The sequence below is a fragment of the Elephantulus edwardii genome, unplaced genomic scaffold (genome assembly GCF_000299155.1).
Source record: "Elephantulus edwardii isolate Elephantulus edwardi_28Jun2011 unplaced genomic scaffold, EleEdw1.0 scaffold00314, whole genome shotgun sequence".
Lineage (NCBI taxonomy): Eukaryota > Metazoa > Chordata > Mammalia > Macroscelidea > Macroscelididae > Elephantulus > Elephantulus edwardii.
The window spans coordinates 2416949-2423037 of record NW_006400064.1 but is presented as its reverse complement, the minus strand read 5'-3'; the positions used below and the strand labels follow the sequence as shown (position 1 = coordinate 2423037).

Genomic DNA, 6089 nt, shown 5'->3' with positions numbered 1-6089 from the left:
AAACCTAGTATTTTCAATTATAATCAGCACTACAATCGCATCCCTACTAGTCACCATTGCATTTTGACTCCCCCAATTAAACATTAACTCAAACAAATCTGTTTTGGAGAAAATGTAACCAGAATTACTTAGAGTCAAGGATAATGAAACTTGTTCTCACATAGTTTGGGCATGCTATCAGGAGAGGGCAGTCCTTGGAGAAAGACATGCTTGGAAAGGTGAAGGGTCAGAGAAAAAGAGGAAAACTCAACAAGATGGACTGACACAGTGACTGTAACAATGGATCATGTATATCACAGATCATGAGGATGATGTATGATAGGACAAGGTTCAGATCTGTATATAAGTCATAGCCAACTTGATGGTATTTAAAAGCAACAACATACATTGCTTGATCTCTTGACTCTTGCTTCCATAGACATACATTGTTGATCTAAGTAAAATGAACATCTTGACAACTTGAAGCTTTTGCCATTTTTATCATGATGTTATTTACTGACAAACTGTGGATTTTCTCTATGAATTATAATCCATAATAAAGGCTATAGTGTTTGACCTTAATCAGTAAATGTTTCAGGTCTTCTTTGTTTTCAGCATTCAAGTGGACCTGCATTAATTCTGGCCAAGGATCCTCATACACAGTCACCACCCAAGTTTTGAAGACTCCCATGCTGCTGTGTTACTGAACAGATAGCAGCAAAGCACTGAGTGCCAGTAGATCAGGACTAGGAAGTAAGACCTGGGGATCTTCTTGTTCAAATCTCTCAGCAAAAACTGTGGCTCATGGGGATGATTAGGACTGGACAGCAGTTTATTCTGCTAGGCATGGGAACACCAGCCAACAACAACAATAACACAGACATGAAAATTGGTTTTAAAGTGTTACACAGTTACACAGAATGTATTTCAGAAGTGCAAGATTTGCTTAATATGTGAAAATAAATCAGTCATCATATAATACTCTTTATTCTACATTGTTGGATTTGACATGCTGAAATTTTATTTAAACCTTTTCCATTCATTTCCTGAGAGGTTACTAGGTTTTGGTTTTTTTGGTTTTGGGGTTTGTTTGGGGTTTTTTTTATCCATTATAAATGGACTTATGTAAGTGTTTCTTTTTTCTGAAGAAACCTATGTAGGGTTGCTATTAATTTTCTGTAAATACATTATAGACTTTATGAATGAAAAAATTATGGAATAAGACCACTACTATAAAAAGGTAAAGTTAAAACACAGAAGAATCCATTTTGGTTTTATTGTGTGTGTTTTTCCCCCCAAAGTTGATCTTGACTTACATGGACTTTATAAGACAGAAACTAATTACCTCGTAGGGTTTCCCAGACTATAAATCTTTATGGGAGCAGACTGCTACATCATCTGCCCTTCTTAGAGCTGCTTATCTTTTTGTGAATATTCTAGCGATTTAACCAGTGTCACCAACACTTCACACATACATATTTAAGAAATGAAAGAAACTAAAAAGCCAAAACAACAATAACAAAAAAAAAACCCAACAACAACAACACAACAAAAAACAAGCAAACCAACCTCCCTCAAACTCATGGGCTTCCAATGGATTTTAACTCAGGGGGATTCTCTACGGTGTTTCTGGGGTTGAAAATCACAATGGGAGGATTTTCTTCATGAAGCAGTTAATGAATTTGAACCAAGAGACATTCTCTGCCTCTGAATTAGTAGGTCATCTTGCTATGAAGACCACTACTAAAATACCTGAATTATAGTCTCCTCTAAAGAATTCTTTTTTAAAATTTTTATTGGTTTTTAAAAATTTCTTATAATTTATTATTTTTTCCATTGGTTTACCTACAAAGTTTGTATACATTCATTGCCCTTCATACCGGATTCCTTCCACGTCCCCAACCCCACCCCTCCACCCTTCAAACCGAGTGGCCCTATAATTATTATTACCCCTCTTGCCAATCCTCTCCCCTCCCCTTAGTCCTCATACACATTTTACTAGTTATCTGTTTCTACAATAACGATCTTACTGAGTTAGTTCACTTAGCAGTCCCTCCCAAGTTAAGTAGTGATTTACAAAATTGTTGCTCCTCTGTGCTGCATGATATTCCTTTATGTGAATGTACCATAATTTCTCAATTGATCTGATTGTGGATGGACATTTGGACTGTTTCCATGTTCTTGCGATGGTGAATAACACTGCAGTATTTTATGGAGAGCTTTACTTGGTATAGGATCCTTGGCTGGCAATTGTTTGTTTTGGGTTTGTTGTGTTTTGGGGTTTTTCCCCCCAACTTTCTGTATATGCTATCTCTTTGTTTTCTAGTTCGTATGATTTCTGCTAAGAAATCAGAGCTCAATCTAATTGTTTCCCCTTTGTAGATGACTCTGTTTTTTTCACACTGCTTTTAGTATTCTATCCTTATCCTTTAATTTGGAGAATTTGACTACATTTCTTGATGTTTTTCTTTTGGGTCTAGTCTATTTGGTGTTCACTGTGCTTCTTGACATGAATCCCCTTGTTCTTCAGAATACCTGGGAAATTTCTTCTAGTACTTCTTCTATAGTTTTCTCAGTGACTTTCCTCTCATTCCTATGTTCTGGAGTTCCAGTCATACGTATGTTGTTCCTTTACATGTCATCCCACATGATTCTCATGTTTTCTTCATTTTCTTTATATCTTGTCTCTAATTTATTTTTCTCGTATGTTTCCAGTGAAGCTCTTGTCTTCCAGCTTTCTGACTCTCTGTTCCATCTCTTCAGTTCTACGTTTTTGTGCCACCAACATGTTGTACACTTCTGCCATTTTGGTCTTAATATTCTGGATTGCATTTTCACGCTTTTCTGTTATTTCCAGTACTGTGTTCACTGCTGTACCCTTTCTGTCTTTAGATGATTATTTAAGTTCTTGTACCTCTTTATCTATACTGTCAATTCTTTCTTCCATTTTTTGAATATTCTTCCATAGCTGTTCAAGTTGCTCCTCATCAATATAGATTTCTTCTGGATTATTTTCTGTGAGGTATTTGCTTTTTTTTCTGGGGTATTTTACTCCATTGTTTCTTCCATTGTTCATATCTTCTTCTGTAGCTGTTCAAATCACTCCACATCAACATATTTCTTCTGGTTTTCTCTATTTGGGGTATTCATTGGATTTGCTTTTTTAGAAGGGTTACTTTGGGTTTTTTTCATGATGACTGAGACAGACTGCTGCTTTCTTGACATCATGTGAGTTTTTTCTTAGTAGATGTTAGGTTGTTGTAACTAGATAATATCACAGGGTATGGCAATGTTTTGTGAAGGACCTGTTTATTGGTGTTTCCCTATTGTCTTCCTGAAGCAGGATGACTATTGCCCTACAGAAACCATGACTCCACCTGACCCCTCTCTTTTGACTTTAAGAAATTCCACATGATATAGCTAGTCAGCAGTTTTCAAGGCCAAAGTACCATTTTTCTCTACTCTGTGAGACAGTTCAGTAGCAGGTCTTTTACTTCATTCTTGTACTAGTTGTGATGTCTTGACAGGTTTTTGTACATTGGTAATCTCCCTTAAGGGAGAAGGGCTGGTCTCTCTGCAGCACCTGCCACCCCTTCCCACAAGCTGGTGGGGGGAGCTTTATCACTCACTAACCTATGAATGGAAATGAGCCAAAATGGTGGATGCAAGAAAGAGGGAAATTTGGATGTTGCTCCATTAAGGGAGGCAGGCTAGAAGAATCCATTTTGCAGTGTTAAATGGCATGAGAAGTGAGGGAGATGGGAGGAAATAATAAATGGATAAGTTGAGTGAAGGGAAAGTCGGTATACAATAAGGATTTTATCAGACATTTGTTAATTGATTTTGTTGTTGTTGTTGCTGTTATGTTATGTGTCAGAGTGGCCCTATGAACAATGTCCATGAACCTTACCCTATTCAGAACCAACCTCACCCTCTAAGACACACCTGACACCATTGCCACAGTCACTCAGTCAATCAATCTCATTCAAGATATTCTTCTTATGTACTGACCAAGCATGATAATCCTTTTCCAGGTCCTCCTGGTGACCTGCCCATGTTAGGTGAGACAGAGCTTCAAAATCCTTGCTGCTGAATAACAAGAATAAAGTGGGAAGCACAGTATTCTCTGATCTCAAAAACTACTACACACCTATAATAACCAAAGCAGCATGGTAGTGGTACAATGATAGACACATAGACCAATGGAACAGAATAAAGAACACAGAAATTGCTAACAAGAAATGTGTTTAACAAGAAACAAAGCCTATCAAATGGATGAATGACAACTTCTTCAACAAAAGGTGCTGGCGAAACTGGATTTCTACCTGCAGAAAGCTGAAGCAGGATCCACATCTCACATCAAACACAAAAATCAACTCAAGGTGGATCAGAGACCTACGGGTAAAACCCAAAGCCATAATGGCCATAAGAGACAAAATGGGAACAAAGTTAGAAGGCCTAACCTATAATATGAAAAGGCTGACAAATATAGCCAGAAATGTACGAACAGGAGAAGATAACAATAATGAATAGGACCTCCTAATTAAGTGCATGTGTGCACCAAAAACCTTTACAAATAACGTGGGGAAAAAAAACCCCTACTGACTGGGGGGAAATATTTGGCTACAAAATACTACAAGACCTCCAGATTAAAAAAGACTGATAACCTAATCATAAAATAGGCAAAATATATGCAAAGACTTTTCAAAGAGGAAGATATCCCGATGGCCAACAGAGACATGAAAAAAATGCTCAAAATAACTGCCAATAAGAGAGATGGAGATCAAAGTCGCAATGAGATATCATCTCACTCCAGTAGCAGTGGCAAAGTTTAACAGGACACCAAGTAATAAATGTTGTGGAGGGACAGAAAAATGGGTGTGGAGGGATAGAAACTCTCATGCACTGTTGGTGGGACTGTAAAATGGTATAACCATTCTAGAAGGCAGTTTGGTGTTTCCTCAAAAAGCTGAGAATAGAAATTCCTTATGATCCAGGAATTCCACTGCTATGAATATAACCCAAGGAAAATAGAGCTAAGACACAAATGGTGATTTATACACCACTCTTCATAACAGCATTATTCACCATTGCAAGAACACGGGAACAACCCAAATGTCCAACCACAAATGAATGAATTAAGAAATTATGCTACATTTACATGATGGAATACTATGTAGCACTCAGGAGAACTATTTTGAAGAATACTATATGACATGGGAGAAACTAGAGAGTGAACTAACTTAGTCTTATAAGAACAAATAGTGCATAAGACCATTACTGTAAAAAAAATAGAAGGATAACTAGTAAGACGTGTACAAAAGTCCAAAGAAGGAAGGGAAGGAAGGCCAGGTTAGGGTTAGAAGATGAAGTGGAGTGTTGGAAATCACGAGATCACAGAGTTTGATGGACAGAGGGAGGGGATGAAGAAATTAAGAAATATCCAGGGAGGGACCTGAAAAGACGGAGTAATGATGAGCATGCACCAAGAGTGATTAATTTTATAAAACACAATGTATGAGAATGATCATATGAAACACAACGTGAATAAAGAATGTGAATTTCATGTACAAACCAATATAAAAGAAAAAGAATTTAAAAACATTTAAACATCTTTGCTACCATGTGTAGTCTTGACAATTGCGTGCCTTGCGTCAGAGAGCGGGACAGTGGTGACTAGGGATTATAGAAAGAGAATTGAAGCGTTTGAACTGTAGCACTGGAGAAGAGTGCTGAATATATACAATGGACTGCTAAGAGAACAAACAGGTTTGTTCTGGAGAGGATGAAACCGCTCTGTTCCTTGGAGGCAAAGATTCTGAAGCTTTGTCTGGCATACTTAGGGCATGTTGCTAGGAGGCACCAGTCCTTGGAGAGGAAAATCATATTTGGGAGGGTTTAGGGCTCTTGTACATAGGATTGCTATGAGTTGCACATGACTCAACAGCACATAACAACAACAACAACAACAACCATATAATAAGCTGATTTAATCCTCTCCAGGACAGATCTACTTATTTTCTTGGTAGTGGGAGGATGTCAAAGATATCATTCAGGAAGAGTGTAAACGGTCATTACAAAGACAGAAGAGGAAGAAAAGACCAAAATGG

The 6089-nt window shown here is 37.6% G+C and overlaps 1 protein-coding gene across 1 annotated transcript in view; it reads left to right on the top strand.

The window, feature by feature from the left end:
* LOC102872147 (multidrug and toxin extrusion protein 1-like) overlaps nucleotides 1-6089 on the top strand; it is a 102444-nt gene that overhangs the window by 92062 nt on the left and 4293 nt on the right. The window lies entirely within an intron of this gene.